Consider the following 25,007-nt stretch of genomic DNA (forward strand, 5'->3'; position numbering starts at 1 on the left):
GTGTGTGTGTGTGTGTGTGTGTGTGTGTGTGTGTGTGTGTGTGTGTGGTGTGTACTCTGTGATCTATGTCTGTGTGAGAACATAGAGGATTTTCATATTCCTAGAGTTGTCTATTTTAAAGCCTGCCCATCACAAAATCAGACTTAGCCTGAATTAATCTTAGCTTACATGTCTTGTTGAAGCACATCTGTTTGACATTTTAAATTTCTCACAGGTCTTATTTTTACAGTTCCTGACCATCAGTCTCTACCCCACATCTTTAAGAAATTCATTCAATCAAGAGCGAGGTCCGTTGCTTTAAGGATAACCTGGTAAGAAACATCCAATTTATGATATGTTAAAATGCTATCTGTTTATGAGCCTGTGTGTGTAAACCAAACTACCACCTCTGGGAAGGGACAGAAGGCGATTTGGATCCTTTGCTTGGATAAGAGTCCCTTTATCACTGCCTGGACTTAGACTGTCACTTCAGGCCAAGTTTATGACCACTGAGTGGCTTGGGGGTGGTGGTGGTGGGCAGTGGGAGTAGAGGGTGGGAAGATATTTTTAGGGGACTTTTTTATTCAGAGGTCGCTGTATTAAATTGTGAGTCATGGGATCTTGGTGGGGGGCAGCCGGGGAGGCTGAATGATCAAGCAGTAGAGGGATATAGTAATTGCACTTAGAGCAAACTGCTCTCAGTGATTTTATTATCAGGCTCCTGAGTATTTGAAGCTATTAATAGATTGGTGCACTTATCAAGGAGTTTTTGACTTCTATCTTGGTTGACATGCCTGCAATCATTCTCTCGTCCATAAGCACAGCACGGAACTTTGACCTGATGCTGCTAACAGCCAGCCCACCAAGGGTGCGTTTACCCTAAAACCAAGGAGTGTGCCCAAGAAAGGCAGGTACCCCCATGTGAGGACACACCTACTGCCAGAGTTCAATTCTGTTTCACTCATTGATTCCATGGTTCAGCTATAGTCCAGGTTTAGAGAAAATCATTTTCATAAGGATTCAGCACGTGGTATACCAATAAGACCCTAGGAGGGGTTTTTGTAATTGATGATTGTTTTTAGAATCTAGGCAGATAGAAACTTAAAATAATTATTGAAGCACAATTCATAGATTTGATATTTTTTTTGTATGTATGTGTTTTTTTTTGTGGTCTCTATTGAGGCCTATCTGTGACATCCCCATAAGCTCATATTCCATTCTAATTAGCTAAATCTACCTTCTCCTGACCATATTCCTTAGAGGTCATCGCATAAACCATTTAAATTGATAGCAGAATTATGCACGAAGAAATTAATTTTATATTGCCCTGTATACAGTTTTTTTATTGTAACTTTATCTTGTTTCAGAAGTGCTTACTTTCTGATTTTGTGGCTATTACTGACCGTGGATTACTTTTATTTTGGGTTTTACACAACAGTTATATTAGAAATTTGCTGTTTTATTCTTACCTTCTTAGTAAAAATCCTTTTATCACACAATGGGTAATTTATATCCATTACCAACCCTTTCAATCCTTTTCAGTGGGGCTGTCAGTGCCTTTGGCACAGTAATGATTAATGTGATCTAATAATAGTGTGCCATTATATTACCTTAGTAAAACATGTACCAACATCCTATTCAGATCTACCAAATTCATAGCTTCCTATAATATTTTTGTTGAAAGACAGGATTACTATTTTTCAAAGCTGATTTTTTTCCCCTTTAACATATTTAATGAAATTCACAATCCCTTGCCATAGTCATCACAGGCATGTGTTTGGGCTTGATGGGTGAATTTTATATCGTTCTGCCTTATTGTGATTTGTTAGGCAAAAGGTCTGACATGCAAAGAGATCGAATGCAGAGATTATTTTGTTTTTGTTTTGTTACGGCTGTGCTTTTGGGGAAGGGGGGTGAAGTTTCTTTTTGTTTTTATTTTTTTGAAGCTGGCTTATTTTTCAGAGTCTCTCTGGGTTTAAAATAAGGAAGGCATATTTTAGATCAAAAGGCAAATGAACAAACTACTGTGTTGAAATTATATATATGCATATGTATGTATGTGTGTTTATATACATATACACATATATATTTCTATTATTGTCCTCAGTTTCTTATGTCTTCTGTCACCTGCCATTCTCTAGAGTTAGAGCAGCTAACACCAGGGGTAGTGAACATCTGGTTTCCAACATCTGTATCCAGGGACATCTATCAGTATAATAATAAATTACTTCAGACCAGCCTATCCTCCTACCACTTTAGGGTGAGCCTCTGGGTCTTCCCCCAGACAGAGAAAAGAGGACTTTCTAGAGCTGTTCTTCTTCAGGACATTGGAGCAGAGCAGGTTCCATAGATTAATTAGGAGCTGGGGTTAGAGTGGTGGGGATGGTAGCCTACAGAGATCACAAGAGTTTGGGTTTCCTTCCTTTTCCCTCACTGTTGTTTAAGGATAGGTTTGAGATCAGATATTCCTTTCCCTTCCTGCACCTCCTGAGTCAAGTCCTCTACATTAAAATGGTCACCCTTGGTGTCTGACCTCTCTGTGTTAGTGTTTGTGCAAGTGTGTGTGTGTCTGTGTGTGAGAGAGAGACAGACAGACAGAAAGGGACAGAGACAGAGAGAAGAGAGAGACAGAGAGGAGAGAGAGACAAAGAGAGAGAGACAGAGAGAGAGAGACTTAGGAATGACTGTCACTCTGAAGCCTTGTCCTGACTGAAATAGAATTGCCTTCTTCCTTTCTGCTATTATAAGGCTCTGTTGTAGTGTCTGGCCTGAGAGAGGATCTGTTTCTTAGTTTCATCCACTTAAACCCCATCATAATCATCCATGTGATTGATAACATTCCACCTTTTCATAGGGCCTTAAATCTCTGTCAGCCAAGGAGGACATTATTGTACCGAGGGTGAGATGTACTCAAACAATTACACACTTAAATCTAAATGGAATGGTGTGTCCTCTGATTCCCCATGCTTTGTGATTTGTGTTAACTAGTGATGTACCTTTACCTCCTCCTGAAACCTTGGGGGGTATAAGTTCCTTCAGAATAGGGGTTCCCCTGTCAGCTTTTTGCCTCTGAGCACCCAAAGGCAGCTGGAGCAATAGGCTTCTTTGGCTTTTAGGAAGTGGGGATGGAGATTTGGAAAGAGAGAAAAAGAAATAGAGGGGGGCTGGGCTGAGTGATCCTTGTTTTTGATTCAGAACAGAAATCACTGCTGCAACATTGGCTTGAAATACGCAATCAGCTTGAAATCAGGAAAAGTATTTTGAATACAGAATTTATATTGAAATACTTGAATCTTGATACATGCATACACATATACATGTATATATTTAAATCAGGGGTAGAGGAAAAGCAGAAATAAAGTCTTTGTCATAAAAATATTGCCTGCAGTATTTGCCATCCGATTATGCTCTGCCACACCAGAATACATTCTTGTACCATTAACATTTAAATATGAACCATTCTCATCTGTTTTTATAACTGATCCTTGATAACAACAAATGAGAAATGCCACCTCAGTTTACCTTTTGTACTTGCAAGATCTTAAACAAGGCACAAAATTTTTCTGAGACATTGATATTTAACAAGTCTTCGAGATTCAGTGGCGTGGATAGGGTGCAATCTGTACCAATGGAGGTAATAAATACATTGGGAAGATCCATGGAAGAAATCAAATAATATTACTTACTTTAGTCTAATATAATTATGCATGGGTTGCTAACTGGTGGCTCCTTTTCCCTCCCCAGTGATGAAAAAGCCCAAGTACATTACAGAGGCATAAAGTGTCACAAAACCACAATGCCGAAGGTATTCTTTACTCTTGGTCATTTCCTTTCTTTTTGCCATATTTCCTCCTCCTCTTTAGTGCTTGGAAACTTGGAATGGTTTTTCCCTACCACAAGACTTTCCTGTGATTTCCTCCGTTAAGTTGAATGGAGCAGCTGGGTATAACAGTGGAGAGAACGCCAGACTGGGAATAAGGAAGACCTGAGTTAAAATATAGCTTCAGACACTTGCCAGTTGTGTCACCTTGGGCAAGTCACTTAACCTCTATTTGCCTCAGTTTCCTCATCTGTAAAATTGGGATAATAATAGCATCTATCTTGTAGTGTTGTTGTAAAGATCAAATGAGATAATAATTATAAAGCAGTTAGCATAATGCCTGGCACAAAGTAAGTTTACATAAATGTTATATTATTATTGTTGCTATTTTTGCTATTATTATGTGCCTTAGATAATGATGAACTTAAAGTGGTGAATTCCTATAGACACCCTACTGGCAATGCTGGCTGTACCCTTTGGGATCTGCAAGTTAGTTTAGAAAACTAGTAACTTCTTACAGTTTTTTGTAAGCTAAGGGTCTCTGCTGCAAAGTTAGACACATGGGTGAAAACTTTGCTGAGGCCAGAATCCTTGGCTTTCAGTCAGAATACTAGTCAGAAGACTAGGCTCTGGGTGTCATAACAACAGCTCACATCTGTACAATGCTTTTGGGTCTGTAAAGCATTTTCCTTAAATAAGTCTGTGCAAAAGTGTTGTTATCCCCATTTTGCAGATGGGGAAACTGAGAGTTATGTAGTAAATGACTGATGAGGGTTCCAACCCAGATTTCCTGACTCCAATACACTGTGCTTTTCTCATTAGGGGATATGGGATGGATCTGTGATTTCATTGACACGGGGAACTTCAGGATAAGGAAATTCCTTCCACTAATGCAGTTTGGCACCCTCTCTGCCTTAGAACTCTCTTAAGTGACTTGCCCATGGTCTGCATATATCCTTTGGAAAGTCACTTCATTTTTCAGTTCTCTAGGTGACTCTCTAAGGCTCACTAAAGTGTTCCAGGCTCTCTCTAACTTAATAACTCTGTAAGATCTTGGCTCTGAGTCCAGCTACTTATCCACTATGCCATATTGATGCTTTCCTCTCCTTAGAATACACATACGCACATGTGTACACATATATGTATACACACATTTCTAATTCCATCTTTTTCTTCTCCTTCAGTCTTGTGACATTTTGTCACATTGCTGGCCACTGGTAAGCATTTTTGACATCTCTGCAATTTTGTGGAGATGTTAGTTATTTCCTTCATTCAGCATATGCTCATGTTGGCAGAACTGGGATCTGGGCTGGGGGTCTGCATATTGAGGATTGTGGAGGATGAACCCTCATTATGTATGCAGTGGTTTGATTGGCTTGATTCAAGGGACATGTTCATGGTAGTTCTCAGGTCACTCAGATTTTAAAAGGTTTGACAATCTTGTGAGTTGAAAGTCCAATATTTTTCTTCTCCTAGTTTTTGAGAGAAGGACTAAGAGTATTGGGACGGAAATCCAGATAATTAACCTCTCCAGTCTTTTATACATACAATATAGAAGCAATAAAGAAACCAATGCATGTGAAGACATTTTTGAATCCTATAGGATTTTAAATGTTTTGGGGGAGCATTGTAGGTGGGCTACAGGGAGTCTGGTGATCTTTCTACAGTTTCTCCATCTTTATTTATTTGTAGAAGAATATTGTGGACACATGACTGAGAATTTGGGATTTATTTGATGTTTCAGTGCAATGTGCCCTCTGATGGATGCCACGTGGTTATGGTCAATGGGAATGGGCAATCCTTGAAAGAGAAGAAAAGGATCTCCCCCACCCCCAAGCTAGAATTTGTCTTCTTTAGTGGCCCAATTCTGTATTTTTAGCATCCACTGAAATTTAATGTTTTGCTCTTGGTTTATTATGTATGCAAGTATCTTGCTGATAAATTACATGTGTAATTGTGCTCTAGTAACCACTGCTATTCAATAACAACATATAATTAAACTCACCCTTGTAGTCATTGAACTCTTCCTTTCATGACAAGATCATTGACCATTCCAAAGAAAGCTATATGGTCGCATATATTAAATACACAATAGTCTCTGAGTACACACCCACAGGCTGTGTATCCAATTTATGCCTGTGTAGGATGACTTCCTCCAGACAAATGTGTCAACTATGAACTAATCTGTAGTCTCAGAGATTGGGTTGGAAGACAATCATGGAGGGAAGGCAGGATGGAGTCTGTGGCAAAGGAGAAAGCATGACTCTCCTTATTGATGAGAGCTATTCCTTGTGTTTTCCAAATATATAGCCTACACAAATGGGCACACAATAGATAGTCAGGAAAAATTTTATTGAATGAATGAATAAGTGAGTCCCAGAAGTTCCTTGGTTTGGACTCAGATCTTTTTCCCCCTCTTCTGCCAGCTTCCCATGGTCATTTTGGGGAGCATTGCCCCCTTCACAAAGCACTAAGTATTCATCTGTGCCCTGAAATATGCCACACACCTAGGGCCTAAGTGAAGCTGCTGGTGAAATGATTTTCTAATGATTTGTGTTTCTTTTGGTAGTTAATTATTTTACTTCAATTTTTGTATTTTGAAAGGGGAAGATGGGGAACCTAGAGAGAAAAGGATGCAGTAATATTAAGTAAACATGACTCCACCTCTTATTTAATTCTTAAAGCAGAGTATTTACCTGCTTGTTTTCTCTGCTCAGGTAGAACAGGGGAACTTCTTGGATAAAAGGATAGTTTCAGAAAGCTAGCATGTCTACATGCACAACATTTCCTTAGGATTAGAAAGAGAATCCAAGCCAATCGATAATTTCTTCTTTCGTTAAAAAATGAATTATTTCCATAACCCAGAGGAATGAAAATCAGGGGCGCACAGGATTGATTCTCTCCCATTTGTTCTTGCATTCACACTGTGGGTTAAGAATGAGTTTTGTATCTAATATCACTTGTTACCACCATCCCTACAATGCTTTGCCCCATTTCTTAGATTTGGTATTGAGTTCTATATCCCAAACCTAAGTATGCTCCATATCGATCAATCAATCAACTAACCAATTATTCAATCAATCAACAAGCCTTTATTAGGCACCTACTGTGTGCCAGGCATTGTGTTGAGGATAAAAATCTGATGATGACCACTTATATGGATCAAGTTCAAATAGCAAAGACAGCAACTGCATATCTAAGTATAAATATAAATAAATACAAAATAGTTAAATATAAACTAGTTTTGTGGGAACACTAGTGGAAAGGGGGACTAGTGGAAAGTCTATGAGGTGAGATGAGCTAAATCTTGGAGGCAGAAGGGGATTCTCGGAGGCAGAAGTGAGGGTAGATTGTGTTCTAGGCATAGAAGGTGGCCAGTGGAAAGGATGGGAAAGGGGACATGTATGTTACACATGCAGAAGAGAGAGATCACAGATGGTGGGAAGGAGAATAATCTCCAAAGAGGCTATAAAGACAGGATGGGGCCATGTAGTATAGAACTTTAAAAGCTAAACAGAGGAATCTGTGCTTGATCCTGTCGGCAACTCACTGGAGTTGACTGAGTAGGGAAGTTGTGTGGTCAGATCTTCACTAAAGGAAAATCATTTTGGTAGCAGTGTGTAACAAAAACTGGAGTGGGGAAAGATGATGGAAGGAGACCAATTAGGAGACTGTTGCTGTAATCTAAGTGGGAGATGATGAGGGCCTGGACTGAAGGAGTAGCTGTGTGAGAAAGTGTCAGATTCAAGAGATATGGAGGGAGAAACAGAGAGATTTGCAACTGATTGGCTATGCAAGGTAAGGAAGAGTGAGGAGACAAGGATAATGCCAAGAATGTGAACCTGGGAAACAGGATGGACGATGGAGCATTCTATAGAGATAGGGAAGTTGGAAAGAGGGTAGAGTTTGGGAGGAAAGGTATTGAGTGCAGTTTTGGACATGTTGAGTTTGAGATTTCTCTTAGTTCCCCTTCAGACTTCTAGTTGAATTTCAAAAGTTCATGGCCAGTGGAAGACAGACCCGTTAACCTTTCTGCCTGTCTCCCCTTATCTCCCTACTCCTGCCGTGTCATTTAACTGATAGGTTGACCTGGTATTAAGAATTTCCTAATATTTCTTGATATAGAGGACAAACTCTAGTCAGAGCTTTGTACTGCCTTCAAAAGAGAGTGGAGAACAAAGCCTTGGCTTTCTTTTCACATTTGTGTGGATAATTGAAATCACCCAGCCAACCAGATATTGTAGGGATGGGAAACTACAGGCAATGGTGAGTCTTGAATCCATACCGAATAAACAAGATTGTAGTTTCCCCTTTATATTTAAAAATGTAAGATTTCACATACTCCCCCCCCAATAACTACTGTATTTCAACAATGAGTTTCAAGTGGTTGCTATGTGAGACACAACAGTGTTTTTCATGAACTTTTGGCTGCAAAATAAGCCCAGCAAATTTGGGCTCTTACCCTTTTAGTTTTCTGGGTCAATTCATTTTATACAAAGGAAAGAATGATAATTTGAGTTGTAGGCTGAGAATGTTTTCTACACATTTTAGCACTCTGCAAGGAAGACAAAAATGAGTTGTGATTTTAATTTACTTTTTCTCTTGAGAAATTATAATGCCCTGACAAGCCCAGAACCTTGCACATAGTAGGTGAACATTTATTGAATGAATGAATAAATGAAATAATTGATGACTGCTGTTTGTCATATTTCTTGGGCATATGGGGACCCATGAAGTCAAACAACCAACAATAATGACTGTAAATAATCATTTAATAATCTGGTGACTTAAAAAAGGAGGACTTTCATTGTTCTTTGTTAAAGACTAACTTTTGTGGCACAGACTGTCCCTACCTCTTTATTATTCTAGCACATAGCAGCAATATGGGACACGATCCTTCAGTTTTTGACCAAAAGATTTCATCCTTCATATTTCCAGCTGAATATCTTCTCCTCTCAAACGATTCATCCATCATTCAGTATTTATGGAGGACCTACTGTGCTGATCTATGCTAGGCACTGTGGAGGATACTAAGGGTTACAAGTCATAGCCCTTGCCCCCCAGGAACTTTCAGTCTAATTGAGGAGACCAGAATAACTAGAGATGTGAATCCCTAAAAGAAAATAGGGAAGATGTTAAGAAATATTTTTTTTTCACATTGAGGACTTTATTTTTGGTTGATACATTTGACCACAGTCCACTGCAAAACTGGAAAAAAGAAAAAAAGTTTTCCTCTACATTTTCAATTTTTTGGGGTGAGTAGAGGAAGTGTGAGAGAGGGGCGCTATTCACATGTCTAAAAAACAAAATATGCAGTCGAATTATACATAATATTTTTATGTCCCTAAACTAACAATGGATAAAGACTGGATCTGTGACTTTGGCATAGGGATCTCCTGGGGGAAGACTCTCCCTCTACCAAATAAGGTTGATACTTGCTTTATACATCATGGCCTTAGACAATTGTCTACAGTGTTGAGGTGTTTGGTGATTTGCTTAGGTCTTGCAGCCTGCATGTTTCAGAGGCAAAACTTTCTCTCTGGTTCCAAGGTTCATACTCTTATTCTCTTCCTTTCAGTAAATTAACAAAAAAAAATTAAAAAGAAAAAAATCAGTGTTTTTCTCCCTTTTACAACTTTCCATAAGCCCTCCTATAGATCTCTTAATTTTTTTCTTCCACAGTCTCAGATATCCAGAACTCATACTTTTCTAGTATATAGACCTGAGAGACCAAGGCTACCTTTGACTTTTAGGGGAGGCTTCTCTCGTCCTGGTTTGGGAAATGCTTGCCAAGTTGAAATAGCATGAATGAAAGTGTCATGATTTGGATTGGATTTTAGAAAATTCTCCTTGATTGGTCAATGGAGAGGGCAAGAAAGACAAGAGAGGGAGCAAGGTCCAGAAATCTCCAAGGATGGTGAAGGAGCAACGCCGGATGGGAGGTTCAGAAGGGTTTAGATTTCCTTCTGCTTGAATTCAGGGGTGAACCTTTTGTAATGTTTTGTGGTCCTAGGCAGTAGCATCCTTCCTCTTTGGCTATGTAGATGTGGCCTTTTCCATCTCTATTCCCTATAATGACTGACTCAGGTTTCTCTTCTTGGGGAGGCAGGTCAATAGGAATCCCTCTGGGTGAGGGGGAGGGAGGAAGCTGGGAAGTCAGTCGTTCACATCTCTGTTCGGTTCTCTGATAGACAGTGAAGAGGTATCTGTCAGGGACCTTTGTGCATGAGCTTGAGGTTTTGTGTCCAGTGTTAATGCACTTACTCATATTATATTTCCCTGCTTTGGGAGCTGCTGCTTTTAACTACTTTCCAAGTCTCGCTGGCCTCAGAAGCATGCTCTCTGCCCCTGGCTATTTCCCTAGGGAAATCATAGGTTATGTCCAACAGGGCTAGCTTCTGTCCAGACATCATGTTACAGCTAATTTCTCTGCCTGTCTGGAGAGCATTCTTGGTATGGTCTACATCAGGGCTACATACAGAAATGAAGCCCGGGCAGGGTATCCTTTTGCCATTCTGTGGGGAAGGAAAGAAGTGAAGTCTCAGGGCCTTTCCTTGGGGGTGACCTAAAGCTGATATTTGCACTTGGAGTGGGTTTCCCTAGATGAGTCCCAGGATTAAAAGTTTGCAGCTGGTGTCTGGTTGGGGGAGGGGAGAGGAGAGGAGAAAACATAAGTGGCCAGCTGTTTGAAAGGATCGGCTCCCCCAGTTCAGCCAAATCAGAAGGATTCTGGCTAAGTGAAGAATACCTAGTTTAGCTCGCTACAATGATTGGCTTGTCTTTCAAGGTCTTCTTACAGTGAAAGGACCAGAAGAACATTATTTTGAAAGTCCCTAGCACTTTCAAGCCCAGCGCAAAGTTAGCCGAGTACCTCTCCATTCACTACCTCTGTGCCCCTTTTTCACCCCTCACCAGATAGATTTAATGAAAGGTTGGATTTGAAACCCTGTTGTGACATTATTGGACAATTTATTACAGAGGTATTTCTAGATGCAATTATATAATCTCACATTATATTCAGAAATTTGATGTGTGGGTGAAAGTTTACATTGAGTTTAACAGAATTTCTCCTTAAGTGCTTTTTATCGGGGAACCTATTTGACCCCCAAGCCTCTTCTCTCTCTAGCCCTTGAGGTCTTTATTACTAAACTTTTAAAAGATTGTACCATTTCCCCTAGGTGGTGTGTTCTTGAATACAGATGCATCTTGTAAAGGAGGAGATAAACCTTTCTCCTCTGACAGAGACTCACATGTGATTTATCATGGATCCTGTCTTAGCACTCCATCTTTACAGTAAAGCGATGTAAGGAATGGGGTTGACTCTATCTCTGGGCAGGATTAGAAATGTAGATATTCCATTTTATATTTGAGGAGAGGATTATTGTGCAGATAAAGAAGAGACCATTTACCTTGGGTGAAAAGCTGTGGTTTAGAGTGGAGTAAAACCCACCAGGCCCAACTGAGGCCACACACACTAGCTAAATAAACACTCCACACCCCAAATCTGGCTTAAGCAAACAGCCTGCAGTTTTATTGTAATGCATATGGAACAGCAGACCAGGTGCCAGGCAATAAGCTCCATGCTGCCTTTTAAATAACCTCTTTACGAGGTCGTCTTACCAGCCTGGCTCACTTGCTTTTCCCACTCTTGACAAAAGAACTCTAGTCATGGGAGACCAAGTCATCGCCTGTAATCGTCACAACCTTGCTCCAAAGTCAAACTTGACCTTTTCCCCATCTTTTGGGCAGAGCAGGGGATTTCCTTTTCTTCTTAGGCACCCTCCGCCTTTGTGAAGTTGTGATGGAGTACCCCAGCTCTTCCATTTCTTGCCCCCTCCCTCCCCCCAATACAAAAACTAAGATGAGTCTAAGCAGGAGATATGAATCTAGAGCTATTATCTATTGTTTCATCATTCACTCCTTCAAACTTTTTTCCCCCAGTGTTTTGGTCAGTTCAATTCAAGTCAGAGAGTATTTAAATATTCAGTTTACACCTACTATGTGTAAGATTCTGGTTCCTAATTATATGCTGACTCCTTCAGCTTGGCTTTACTTTCTTAGACATGACCCAGATCGCCTCCGGGGCCTCAAAATTCCCGTCCATTTAGAATTGAAGGCCCCAGTCAATTGTTGTGAGACAAGATAAACAGTCAACGAAATGCTTCCACTGGTCAGCTGCTTGTTCTGATTCTTTGGAGACATAATCTTTATTACCATGAACCAAGATGAAAGACTTCTCCCTCCCCGGGGTCAGAGTTGATGGGCTCTAAGGTTCCTTTCAGATGGCAATCATCCTATGATCCTAATATCCTTAATACCTGGTGTGTCTTTCTAAACTTGACATCTCCTACTGGACAACTCTTTCAGCTCAGGAGGTCCCCATTCCAATCCCTGTCCTATCCATTTCCCTGCTCTGCTCCTGTCCCTGGTTTTACTTCAGTTTGCCTCCTCTCCCCCTCCCCCCCTTTTCAGTACCTCTTTTCTGGCCCTGGTCTTTTTCTCCTATCCAAGACTGGATGAGAGTCTGGGCTAGACCAACTGCCAGTGAAGTGGAAGGTCTCTCTTGTAGCAATCCCAGGAATACAAAATGTAGATGCCCTTCAAAGTCTCAGATCTCTGTTCTGTAAAATGGAAATAATAATAATTTCACTACTTACTTCAGAGAGTTGTTGTGAGGAAAGTGCTTTGCAAACCTTAAGCCCCCTAGAAAGGTGAGTGGTGGTTATTATCCCGCTCTGTTCTAAGAAAGTTCTTTTCTGGTCCTTCAATCACTTCTTCCCTAGATGGGCTACCTCAAGTCTCTCCTCCTTTCAATGCATCCTCCACACAGTGGCCAAAGTCATCTTCCTAAAGCACAGGTCTGACCATGTCACTCCTCTGCCCAAAAGCCCTAGTGGCTCCCTAATGACTCTGGGATAAAATACAAATTCTTCTCTTGGACATTGCAGACTTAAAATGGCCTACTTCTTCCTCCTGGAGGACTATCCAACTGTTGAATCCTTACCTCTGCACAGGTTCTTCCCCATGCCTGGCTTGCACTCCCTCTTCCCATCTGCCTGTTAGAGTCCCTAGCTTCCTTCAAAGCTCAGTTCAAGAGCCATCTCCTATAGGAGGTTTTTCCTTCCCCCTCCCCCCCCCCCCCCCCTACTCTGCAAAGTCCCCCTCCAATATTATTCTTGATTTCTTTTGCGTATGTGTTGTATTTCCTTTTGTGTATATGTAGTGTTTATGACTTGTCCAAGGTCACATGGCTAGTAAGTGTTAAGTATCTGAGGCTGGATTTGAACTCTGGTCCTCCGGACTCCAGGGCCGGTGCCCTATTCACTGTGCCACCTAACTGCTCCTGTAGTGTTTATCTTGATAGAATACATTGAGGGCTGAGACTGTTTTATTTTTTATCTGTGTATCCCCAGCTTTGCTTTCCCATTGTGGCTTATAATATATAGTAGGTGCTTAATAAAGGCTTGTTGCTTTATTGATTGACCTCGAAGATTGGGAAGCTAGTAGACAGAGTCTACAGTACATTATATATTGAAAGCCCTGAGAGATTTGTTCTCCCCCAAAGGGGAGTTGGAAAGGAAAATGAGCAGGCCATATGATGACAATATAGGAACAAGAATGTCTTATGCACCGTTGAACCAGCATTATAAAGTTAGCATCCATCATATAACATTTTACATTTATTGAAATCACTTATTTTAAGCACCCCGGATATTCATTTGATAAAAAATTATAATCCTCTGTAAATTATGAATACCTTGAAATTCACAAATTCTATCACATTTATGATTGGCAACATTAAATGGCAACAGCTCATTTAAATAAGGAACATCTGGACATTATTATTTTTAGGGATTTTTCATCTGTTGATTTAGAAATCTGGGGCCTTTATGAATCTTGCATGAATATTCTTTCATACCCACATGTACTGTCAAGACACAAAGAAATAGCCATAAAAATATTGTCCGGTGATGTTTGGATGGAGCACATGTGTTTTTCAAACAACAAATCCATTGTGTATGAAAGAGGAGACATTCTACACTGCATTTGATTGTAGGTGTGGTAGAAGCAGCTTGATCTTCTAATAGCAAGAATAACATGACAATTCAAAGGCACAGTGGGAAGAAGATTATGATTTTGTACCTAACGATATAATGTTTTAAAATAACAATATAATTTTGCTCTGATGGTACCAGAGTACAATACTCCCTATTTCTCAGAATAATCCAATTTAGAACAATTTATTCTGAGCAGGTTTGGTAAAAATAGAAGATCTATCATGCCATAGTGTAAGATAATGCATTAATTTTTATGAGTGAGTTATGAAGATGTACAACTCGGTTAAGAATTAGGATAAACATAATATTCCTTAATTAATCCATTATGCTATGGTACACATGTGCCATTTTTATTACCTTAAAAATGAAAAATGTCAAAAAAGGAAATTGCTGCTTTTTTATACCAAAAAGGCCTTTTTCTAAAATCATAAAATGTCTAATCTAATTCACCATATAATACTAATGAGCTTAACAAGCAATCTCAATGCACAGTTTTAGGGAAAAAAGGTCATCATTTTCTGGCAGTCAAATCCAAATACTTTTTTAGATTAGTCAAAATGTTTCAGCACCAAATATCAGAAATGGCATTTGTGATTAGAAGTGTTATTAATAGCTATTTGTTATTAACATAGGAAAGTTTCAGAGATTTATGGTATCTGAGCACACAGTTGACATTGCGGGCCCTGAGAAAGTGTCCTAGGAGTCCCTTCACCCTGGAGCTACAGTCCTTCCTCAGGTTCTGGTTGCACTAGACATCTATTGAAGTCTCTCCCCCCTGGGAGGCTCTTCTATTCTGTGTGCCCCAGTGCCCTATGATCTTTAAAGGGATACATCCCTGAGCTTTCCAGTCCAGAGTACAGTGCCATTAACTTCCTTAAATCCCCCTCATTTTTTTTCTAGCATCTCAGCTCTGGCCAAGCAACATTTCTTCAATCTTCCTATGTTGGCGCCATCAGCACATTATTCTGTTTGTTTAGTCCTAGAATAGGATGTTTGGAGGCACACAATCGGCAACTTAGGCAGCAGTGTACAAATAGCGCTTGCAGTTAGGGCTTGTTATGGAAAAGGATGGCCCGGTGGGTTGAGAAAATGACCAACAGTGGACTAGAATCATGAAGCTGAAAGTAATATTGCCGGCCGGAGGTCATTTTTCCCAACCGAGGGGCAATAGTTTGCCACTATAAACTGCACATTGCAGTCAGTATATGTTTTATTAAACCATTTAAGGAACTTGGGAGCCATTTAATTTAAACTTCCTGCTTGACATAGCTCAGGGAAGAGGCCCAGGGCAGCACACAAAAGAAGCCTGATGCAATTTGAAGAATGAATATCCTAAATGTTCTGTTCTGTACACAGCATTGTGTGATCTCTGAGGGCCATGCTTCCTGAGGACAGTTTAGAACCTGTAAAATATACCAAAAGGCACAAACTCCCCCCTTCCTCCCGCATCTCTCCCATTCTTCTAACTCTCTGACTTGAGTTTACTTCAATTCTCTTGTGGAAATGGTAGTTTTGCTTTTGTGGTTTGTTATTTTGTATTTTCTGAAAGGATTAGGCGATTGCCCTCTGCACAAAGTCAGAGAACCCACCCTACACCTAGGAGATCTGAGCCTTCATTCTGCAAATTCTTCATTTGTTCTAGCTTTGACTGGGAAGTCACAGAGATGGCTGGCATTTGACTAAACCAGAGGGAATGGAGCTATCTCCCAGTCCTATGACAATCCTTGAATCTAAAATAAAGCAAAGTGAAAACTTTCAATTTATAGGATTATGAGAAGAAATTTAGGACAATTCCCTCATTTTACCAAAAAAAGGAAAAAAGGCATAAGAGACTGAGAGACAATAAGTGACTTGCCCAAGGTCATACATGTAGTAAGTGGTACAGGCAGGATTCAGACTCAGATCTTCTGATTCTACATTCAGTGGTCTCCCCATCTTACCATGTTGTCTCCCAGCTGGCTTGATCATTAAACACAAACCCAACAAAGACAACTTTCTTTTTTCTCTGTGACTCTGTGGTTGACACAAGAACATATACATCATACTCCCATATGAATAGGTCCATATTCAAGAGGGGACAACCAATGAATTCTTCCATAAACCATGTCCTTTTATTCTACAGTCATACCTTGAATATAAGATCACAGTAACAGTAAGAGAGACTATCCCAATCCCATTAGAACTCAACAGCATGGCAAAATTGCACATTTTTACTTTCTCAAATCATATGAAATTCCCTATTGAGTGGCTTCTAGTAGGTGGCCTTAATCTCACAAAGTTATACAACCACATCTTTTTGGCTAATTGGCAACTGCATTTGGAAGGTAGAGAAATATGGGGCCCATTCATTTCGATTAAATTTTTTATTATGCACTCTGCCTTTGGATTGACAACTATTAATATTAAAGAGCTTGGCCAAATTGAAATTTGTATTGCTAGAGAGTCTTAAATATAATGTATGATGCTAAAAAAAAAAACAGAATTGTGGGAAATACCAGGCTAGAGTACAGATGTGGTCAGGGCCAGGTACTGTGGCATTGGAGTGAGATTACTTTGGGTGAAACTCACCACTTTGGAAACATTTTAAAACTTTTTCTTCCTAAGGAGTATAGTTTCCTTGTGTCTTTAGGGGTGGGTTCAGAAAGTATAGGTTGAAGAGGATGGGAATTGAAATCGTTTTCATAGAGATAATGCCAAATAAAGATGTAGAGCACATTTGAGCATATTATAAAAATAATTTTTTATAATAACTGTTTGTATATAGTATTCTCTGCAGCACTAATAAGAAGGGTTTTGGGGAAAGACAGAGGCATTCTAAAATAGAACACATGCATCACTGATGTAATGATGAAAAATAAGGGACACGTTTCCTCAGAAGCCTAAAAGCAGATCATATTGCTTTTCTGCAGTCCTTTTAAAGCAGAAACAAAAAAAGCGATTATGGAAGGAGCCCTCCCCTTGGAGGAGGAGGACCTGATTTATAGGCCTTTAAGCCAGTTTAAAGTTGGCTCCTCTAACTTGCCTTGTTAACTTGACCCAATCATTCTATCTCCCCAACCTTCAGTTTCCCTATCAGTCAAAAGAGGGCAAAACATTTCATGCTACCTCCTTAATATGGTTTTAGAGGAGAAAGTTCTTTGCAAATATCAAGTACTGTGTAAGAGTGGGTTATTATTATTGTTGTTGTTATACACAACATGAGGGTTGTGTGTTTAGAATAAAAGGGGGAGTTCTAATCCTGACTCAGCTACCACCTATCTGATCTCAGGTAAATTATCCAAACTCTCTAGGCCTCAGTTTCTTGTTCCAATACTAACATCATTTTATTCTGTATAGTGCTTTAAAGTCTTCAAAGCACTTTCCTGAAACAATGGAAATGAAATATACTTTGGAAAAGTTAAGTGGTAAAAATCAGAAGGCATTATTCAGTGTTGATCACATAGGCATTCAGTGAATGTTTAATGGAAATGAATTAAAAATATTTTATACATATAAAGGATGCTGGGGAAAAGGGAATATTATCATTGCCTTCAAGTATTTGAAGGGCTGCCATGTTAGACTAATTCTTTGTGGCCTTGCGAGGTGTATGTGCATGTGTGTGTGTGTGCGCGTGCGTGTGTGTGTGTGTACAAAGATTTAGGATTAGTGGAAGAAAATTAAAGGGAGTCAGATTTCAGTTTGGCACATAGCAGAACTTCTTAATAATTAGAACTGTCCAATCATGAAGTGATTCAATCTCAATAGGTGTTGAACTGGGAGGATTTCATGTGATGGCTGGGTATCATCTGTTATGATTGTTTATAGACAGGACTACAGGATTAAGAACTGGATTAAAAACTTTAGATTTCTGTATCAAGTACTGGGTATTGATGCCCTTGGTGGCCCTTTTCTTTTGTATTTCCAGCACAGTAAGCTCTTGATCCTTTCTACCTTTCAGATGCTATGATTATATAGATTCTGTATACACAGTTTCAGAACTGAAAGAGATACTAGGGGCTTTTGAGTTCACCATGTACCTGAATAAAACTCTTTGCTACAATGTTCCAGAGAGGTGGGAATCATCCCGCTTCTGCATGAACGTCTCCAAGGAGGGAGAATCCACTCTCTGCCCATGCAGTAAATTCCTTTTTTAAAAATACTTCTAAATATGAGGTTGTTTTCCCTTATATTAAATCTAAATTTGCCTCTTGGCAATTTCCACCCCTAGCTCCTAGTTCTGCCCTCTGGAGTCAAGCAGATCAAGCTTAATCCCTCTTCTATGTGAAATTGCTCCAAATACTTAAGGACAACTGTCATGTTTGCCCTAAGGCTTCTTTTCTCCAGGCTAAACGGATGTTCATATGGTATGATCTCAAAGCCCTTCACTCTCCTGGTCACCCTTTTATGAAAATACTTCATCATATCAATATCCTTCCTAAAATGTATCTCATCCAATTGAACATAACACTTAAATTCTGGTGTACCCAAGGGCAGAGTCTGTCTATTTATCTAGACTACCACATTCCATGTTTTGGATACTGTGTCCCTCAATAAAGCCCAAGATAACATTCTCCCTTTTTTGCATTGCTGACTTGCATTAAACTTGAAGTCCTTCCTCCACCCAAAAGCTACAATCAACCCACACTTCTTCCATTTTGTATTTGTGAGGCTGATTTTTTGAACCCATGGGTAAGATTTTATATGTAATCCTATTAAATTTCTACATGCTAGCTTGAACTCAACCTTAGCCTGCTGAGATTATTCTGGATCTCAGTTTTTTCATCCACCATGTTACTTATTCCTCTCTGTGTCACATTATTTGCAAATCTGATAAGCAAGCCATATATGCTTTCATCTATATTATTAAAACAAAACAAAAGTTGAATATCACAAAGCTTATCAAGTACATAGTAGGTGGTTTAACAAATGCTAATTGACTTGAATTGACTTGACAGGCTTAAGAAAGGATTCCTGAGGATGAAATTTGTGATCTCCTTCCAAGTTGACTAAGTCATTAATGACTACTCTTGAGGTATGACCATTCTACCATTTCTAAATCCATATCATTCTGTCAGCTAGTTTAAATCTCCTTAACTTGTCTGCAAGGAGAGTAAAAGTCTTGGTCAAATACTTTGTTAAAATCTAGGTAAACTAGATTCACAACATTCTTGATATACCAGTGTAGTAACCTAGTCAAAAAAGGAGACGAGGAAACTTTGATAGCACTTATTCTTAATATTCTAGAGATCATCTGCTAATCCAGGTTCTCCTGATGCCCAGTTGATATTGCCAATGTAGGTATTAACTGCTAATATAGTAAACCAGTATTTGGATGAGTTTTGTCCTTGTACCTAATTTAATTGGTGGATCAATTGATGGCTAAGCATGGGAGAACTGGTAGTGAGGTATTTGATTTTTTTTTATCCCCCTCTCCCCCCAAGGTCCTGAATGGGGTTGTACAATTTAAATGAGGCAGATTTCCATGATGTCCAGGTGCTGACTGGATTTTCTAGAGCAGTCTGCGTCTGGGAAGGGGGACTGTGGGATAATCAGGGATTGGTGATGTCTTGTGTGGTGTCACTTTTTTGGTTGAGGTAACCATGTTTAGGAGCTGGCTTTTGTGACCTGGTGGCCACCAGCCAAATATCTGAAAACACAACAATGGGGATTCTAATCTCCTTTTTTTGTTATCCCCTAAAATAGGAGTTTTAGAATTTTTCAAAGTCATAGGCTTTTTATTTTTAAACCAGACTTGGGATCTCAGTGAGATAGGGAATTTCCTCAGAATATGGTCCCTTTATCGATGTAGATAAATACCTATTCTGCAACTTCTAGTCTAAGGGAGTTACTTGGGGCACTGGGAAGCTAAATGACTTGTCCAGGGTGACACAGATAATTTCTATTAGAATGCTCCAGCTTCTGTCACTTACTACCTGTGTGCCCTTGGACAAGTCACTGATTTTCTTTGAACCTCTGATTCCTTATTAAACCCAGGTCTTTCTGACTTTGAGGCCTATTCACTACAGATGATGTCGCAGTGATGTGCATACATATATGTGTGTGTGTGTGTGTATATATATATATATATATATATATATATATATTTAAAGCAGTGCTTTGATAAAAAATATAAAGTTTAATAATATAGAGCAAATAGTGCTTCACAGCTTCAAGTGATGCATAAGTTCCTTGGTGTAAGAACTGGCTCCACCTCCACACCATAGACCTTCTGTGCTATAGTGGACAGTCTTCCTGAATTGTGATGGTTTTATAGAACCTTGAGGGGTCGAAAGCTCATTGACTTGTTCAAGGCTACACATTACATATAATGGTCGGGTTGGTCCTCAAATCCAAATCTCAGGTCTTTATGTCTAGGACTCTTTCCATAACATTGCAGCTTTGTAGTAAGACTGAGGTTGCCAGAAAATGGTTCACAGATGAGGAATCTGAGTCCTCAGGAGCTTGGATAATAACTGTTCATTGAAAGAGCTGGGAGCAGAGCCCAGGCTCTAGACTCCTAGTCCAGGACATTGCCCACTTCGTCCTTGTGCCCGTTTGGGTAGAGGAGTGGCTTTGTCCAAGGAAGCTGCCTGGCATACGAGACCCAAAGGTGTTTTCCTAGCTGCCTTTGGTGGGAGAGAAGTATGAGGAGAAAGCCAGACTCTCCTGTTCTGTCCTATAGATAGCATCTGAGCAATAAGCAATCAGCCAAGGGAAAGGGCCATCCCAGGAAGTCATTGAGGCTGACAGGTATGGTGGCTGGGTTAGCTCCCGAAGCACCATTTTGCTCCCATTAGCTTCCTGCCTAATGAAAGAAACAGTGGTAAGAGGCCTGAGGCTGCCAAATTAGAGACAGATGAAAGGCCCTTCACTCACCCGCTAGCTCGTCTCAGAGATCATGATGAGCCTTGTAACTCCTGTCAGCCAATGGGAATTCCTGTTCCCTTCAAATTGGACAAAGAGTAAGCATAATGAAAAGAAAGAAGGAAGTTCCAGCTACAAAGTGATGCCTACCTATTAGTTAACAACTGCTGGCTCTGTTTGCTGAAGTCTCTGTGCTCCAAGGAAAATAAATATTCTTAGGATGAGTCCTGACTTTTCTTATACTTACAGAGCACAGGTTTGATATAGACTTTGTCATTTTTTTTCCTTTGCAGAAAGTACTTTCCATTGAAGCTAGGAATTATTTCAAATCTAGGTCTAAGGGAAGAGTCTGTAGTGTTGTAGAGAGAGCTAGAGAAGGAGTCAGAAAGCTTGGATTTGAATCCTGATCTTGCCACCTGTGACTCCTGTGTTATTTTCCCTCTCTGGGCCTCAACTTTCCCATCTAAAATAATGAAGGGACAGAATCACCATAGTCATCATTCTGCACATCAGAGCAGGGAGGGGCCTCACAGATCACGTAGTCCAGCTGCCTCATTGTACTCATGAAGAAACTGAGGCAAGATCACACCATTAAATGATGTTTAACTGACAGAATTAGCCAAGACCCCTGCCTTCCAGTCAGTTGTTCTCTCCATGGTACCATGTTGACTCCCAGAAGACTCCTCAGCATTTAGACCTGGAAGGGAATTTCAGAGATCTATCTAGTTCTATTTCCTGATTTTACAGATGAGAAGATTAATGTCCAAAGTGGATAAGAGGGAGATAATAGTGAAGCAGACAGAGTATTAGTTTTGGAATCCTGGGTTCTAGGTTTGAATCCCAGTTCTACTATTTGCTACCTGGGTGACTTTGACCAGATCACAAATTCTCTGGGTCTCAGTTTCTTTTATTGTAAAATGGTGGGGTGGGACTACATCGCTACTGGTCTTTTCTAGCTCTAAATCTGTGATGCTTTGTGATTTGTCCAACGCTGCACAATTGGCGAAGAGCAGAACCAGGATCTGGACCCGACTCTTTTGACCACAAATGATGGCTTTTGTAGTCTCCTTTAGCTCCCTAAATCGATGATTCCCACGTTGCAGGATCACATGCAGGATTGAAAAGGACCCCAGGGACTATCTGGCTGAACTTATTCTTGGAAAGGAATTCCCTCTGCAATGTGCCCAATAAATGATTGCCTAACCTTTGATTCAAGACCTCCACTAAAGGGAAACCCACTCCCTCCTGAGGTAGCCTATTCAATTTACATGGTTCTAATTGTTTAGGGGATCTACATGGTGTAGGAGATAGCATGCTAGCCTAGGAGTCAGGAGGACCTGAGTTCAAATCTAGCCTCAGACACTTAACACTAGCCATGTGACCTTAGGCAAGTCACTTAACCCCAATTGCCCTCCAAAAAGCAAAAAAAAAAAAGTGGTAACAGTGACTCAGCAAGTCTCACAGACCCTCCTGATATAAGTTGCTGTCTTTCAAAAGCTGCTCTTCTCACTTCTTCTTGTTCAGTCATTTCAGTCTTGTCTGACACTTTAATGACCCCATTGGGGTTTTCTTGGCAAAGATGCTGGAGTGGTTTGCCATTTCTATCTCCAGCTCATTTTACAGATGAGGAAATTGAAGTAAACAGGGTTAAGTGACTTGCTCAGGGTCACACAGCTATTCAGAGTCTGAGGCTGGATGTAAAGAAGCTGGGTCTACCTGACTCCAGGCCCAGCCCTCTATCACCATGCCACTTTTCATTGTTGTTGTTCAGTCATTTCAGTGGTGACTGACTCTTTGTGACCCCATTTGGGGTTTTCTTGACAAAGATACTAGAGTGGTTTGCCATTTCCTTCCCCAGCTCATTTTACAGATGAGGAACTAAGCTGCCTCTTTCTCACTTACTAAGTGATAATACCAACTACAAACACTAAGGGTCATGAATGATTCTCCCCTCAACATCTGTGTGCAATTGTGGAACCCTCCCATGCCTCAGAGAGGAAAAATATCCCTTTAGAACCTGCCACATGGGAAATACAGAAGACAGGAAACTGTATGCAGTAATCCTGTTACTCCCAATATCTCTGCACCATGAGATTTAGAGTTGGAAGTAGGGGTGTGCTGATAAATGTTAAACAATCAGCTCTCTGAAAAAATATGCATAGGGCACAATTTTCAGTCGAATCTACATTATTAATATTTTCTTCATCATTTTCTTAAGCCTAAAGTAGACAATCAACAAAGCTATAAATCAAGCCCTGATTTGTGGCATTTGTAGATATATGAGGCTTAAATGCTTATACTGAAAATGTAACAGTAGGCTCTTAAGAGCTGATAGGAACTGTTTCCAGCACATCCCTGGTGGGAAGATCTTAGTTGAGGTCATCTGGATTGAACATTGGAAGGCCCCTGAGAGGCCACTGAATCCAAGACTCCCTCATGCCCCCATTTTGCAGATGAGGAAATTTAGGCATGGAGAAGTTAAATGACTTATCTGGAGCTATACAAGCAGTAAGTCTCTGAGGTGGGTTTGGATCCAGATGCTCTGGATTCCACTGTCCTACCCACTGTGCTGTGCTGTATTGTAATCATATCCTGTCCTGTCTTATGCTTAAGAGGAAGCCTGATGTGAAAGAGTGTGCTCTTACCTTGGAGTCAGGAGGGTCTTGGCCCAAATCTCTCCTCAGATACTCACTAACTGCATGATTTTGAGCAAGTCACATGACCTTTGTTCATGCCTCAGTTTCCTCATTTACCAAATGAAGGCATTGGACACAATGGTCCCCATTGCAGCTCTAGCGCCATGACCCTATGGGTTCCTGGTGTACCTGCCATCTCCCTTAGGAGGCAGTAAGCTTTGGGAGGGTCGCTATCAAGCTTAATTCATCTTTCTATCTTTCCTCAGTGCCTAACACAGGCTCTTAAACATAGTTGAGATTCAAGAAACATTCTTCTTCAGGGTTTAAATGACCATACTTTTGAGAAAGCACATTTTCTGGGGCAAAGCAAAATTATGACCTCACGTCCTTCTTCCTCATTTCCCTCCTCCCAGCTCAGTCTTTAAAGCCAATCCTCTAATGCCTGCTTCTTGTCTTGTTGGGACAGCCACTGAGTCATGACTCATTCGATATATCCCACAGGGAGCAGGAGGAAAGGGCTGTTTAATCCACAAAGGGCTGGCCCAGGAACAGGAAGAGGAATCAGGGGTGGGGCCTGAGCCAGGATCTCCTCCTGTTCTAATCCCAGTCTTGGCAAAGGCTCATTCAGCCTCAATTTCCCCAGTTGTACCAAGTGAGGAAGGGAAACTGCCATTTCATGGGTGGAGTGTCGGGGGCTGGAGGGAGGAGAGTTTGTATCCGTGTATGTATGTGTGTGGGGTTTCATTAGTTAATTTAGTAAATAAGACACTTTGAAGATGGAAAGCATGGTTTAAGCAGCCCACATTAAACCTTATTAAGTGGTATTATAGCCGGTTGCTGGATCTGACCCACTGTTTATGTTCCTCAATTCAATGCATCTATTTATCCCTCCTCTTTCATATACTTTTTTTCTTTGTCTCTTTCCCTTTTTCCAACGTCCAAAGATAAACAAATTCCCAGTGGATCTTTTGTTGGATAATGATAATTATAAGGTAATGAAAAACAGTGTTACATATTGGATAGAGAGCTGGCCTCAGAGACAGGAAGACCTAGGTTTTAGTTCTGCCTGTGTTCCATACTAGCTGTGTGACCCTGGGCAAATAACTTAAGCTCTCACTGTCCTGGATAAATTTCTTAGTTCATAACTTATAGAGGATGTGTTCATCTGCATTAATAGACAAAGTTTCATATCTAGAATTTTCTAATCCAATGAAATCACAGGTCTGACAAAAAAAATTTATATGATGATGATGATGATGAGAGGAAGCAGGGTAGAGTGAATAGACAGCTGATACATACTAACTGTGTGACCATGAACGAGTTTCTTAATCTTTCAGTGCCCCAGGCAACACTTTAAGACTGTGAGTTATGAGTTCTCCATTGGATTTAGAGGAGGAAATTTGAGTTGAGATTCTTTATATTGATGAAATCATAGATCTGAACTAAGTAATAGTGGTGGTAGTGGTTTTGGTGACAGTAGTGGTGGTAGTAGTAGTAGTAGTAGTAGTAGCACTGATAGTAGCAGCAGCAGCAGCAGCCACAGTAGTGGTAGTGATGAATGTAGGAGTGATAGTAGCAGTAGCAGCAGTGACAGTAGTAGTAATGGGAGGGGTAGCAGTAGTAGTTGTAGTAGTAACAAAAGAGCAGCAGTAGCAGAAGCAGTGACATCAG

General features: G+C 40.3%; 1 protein-coding gene across 14 annotated transcripts in view; it reads left to right on the forward strand.

Annotated features, from left to right (window-relative positions):
* ZNF536 (zinc finger protein 536) overlaps positions 1-25,007 on the forward strand; it is a 615,457-nt gene that overhangs the window by 76,164 nt on the left and 514,286 nt on the right. For 7 of the 14 annotated variants that reach the window (XM_069082593.1, XM_069082601.1, XM_069082600.1 and 4 more), the window contains exon 2: positions 215-311. The gene's annotated coding sequence lies outside the window, so the exon portion shown is untranslated. Of the gene's footprint in view, positions 1-214; positions 312-18,791; positions 18,869-25,007 lie in introns of all 14 variants that reach the window. The other 7 variants (XM_069082598.1, XM_069082597.1, XM_069082595.1 and 4 more) reach the window with 2 other exon arrangements.

This window comes from Petaurus breviceps, unplaced genomic scaffold (genome assembly GCF_028583685.1).
Source record: "Petaurus breviceps papuanus isolate PSGF00001 unplaced genomic scaffold, PetGlider_PUasm1.0 171, whole genome shotgun sequence".
Classification (NCBI taxonomy): Eukaryota; Metazoa; Chordata; class Mammalia; order Diprotodontia; family Petauridae; genus Petaurus; species Petaurus breviceps.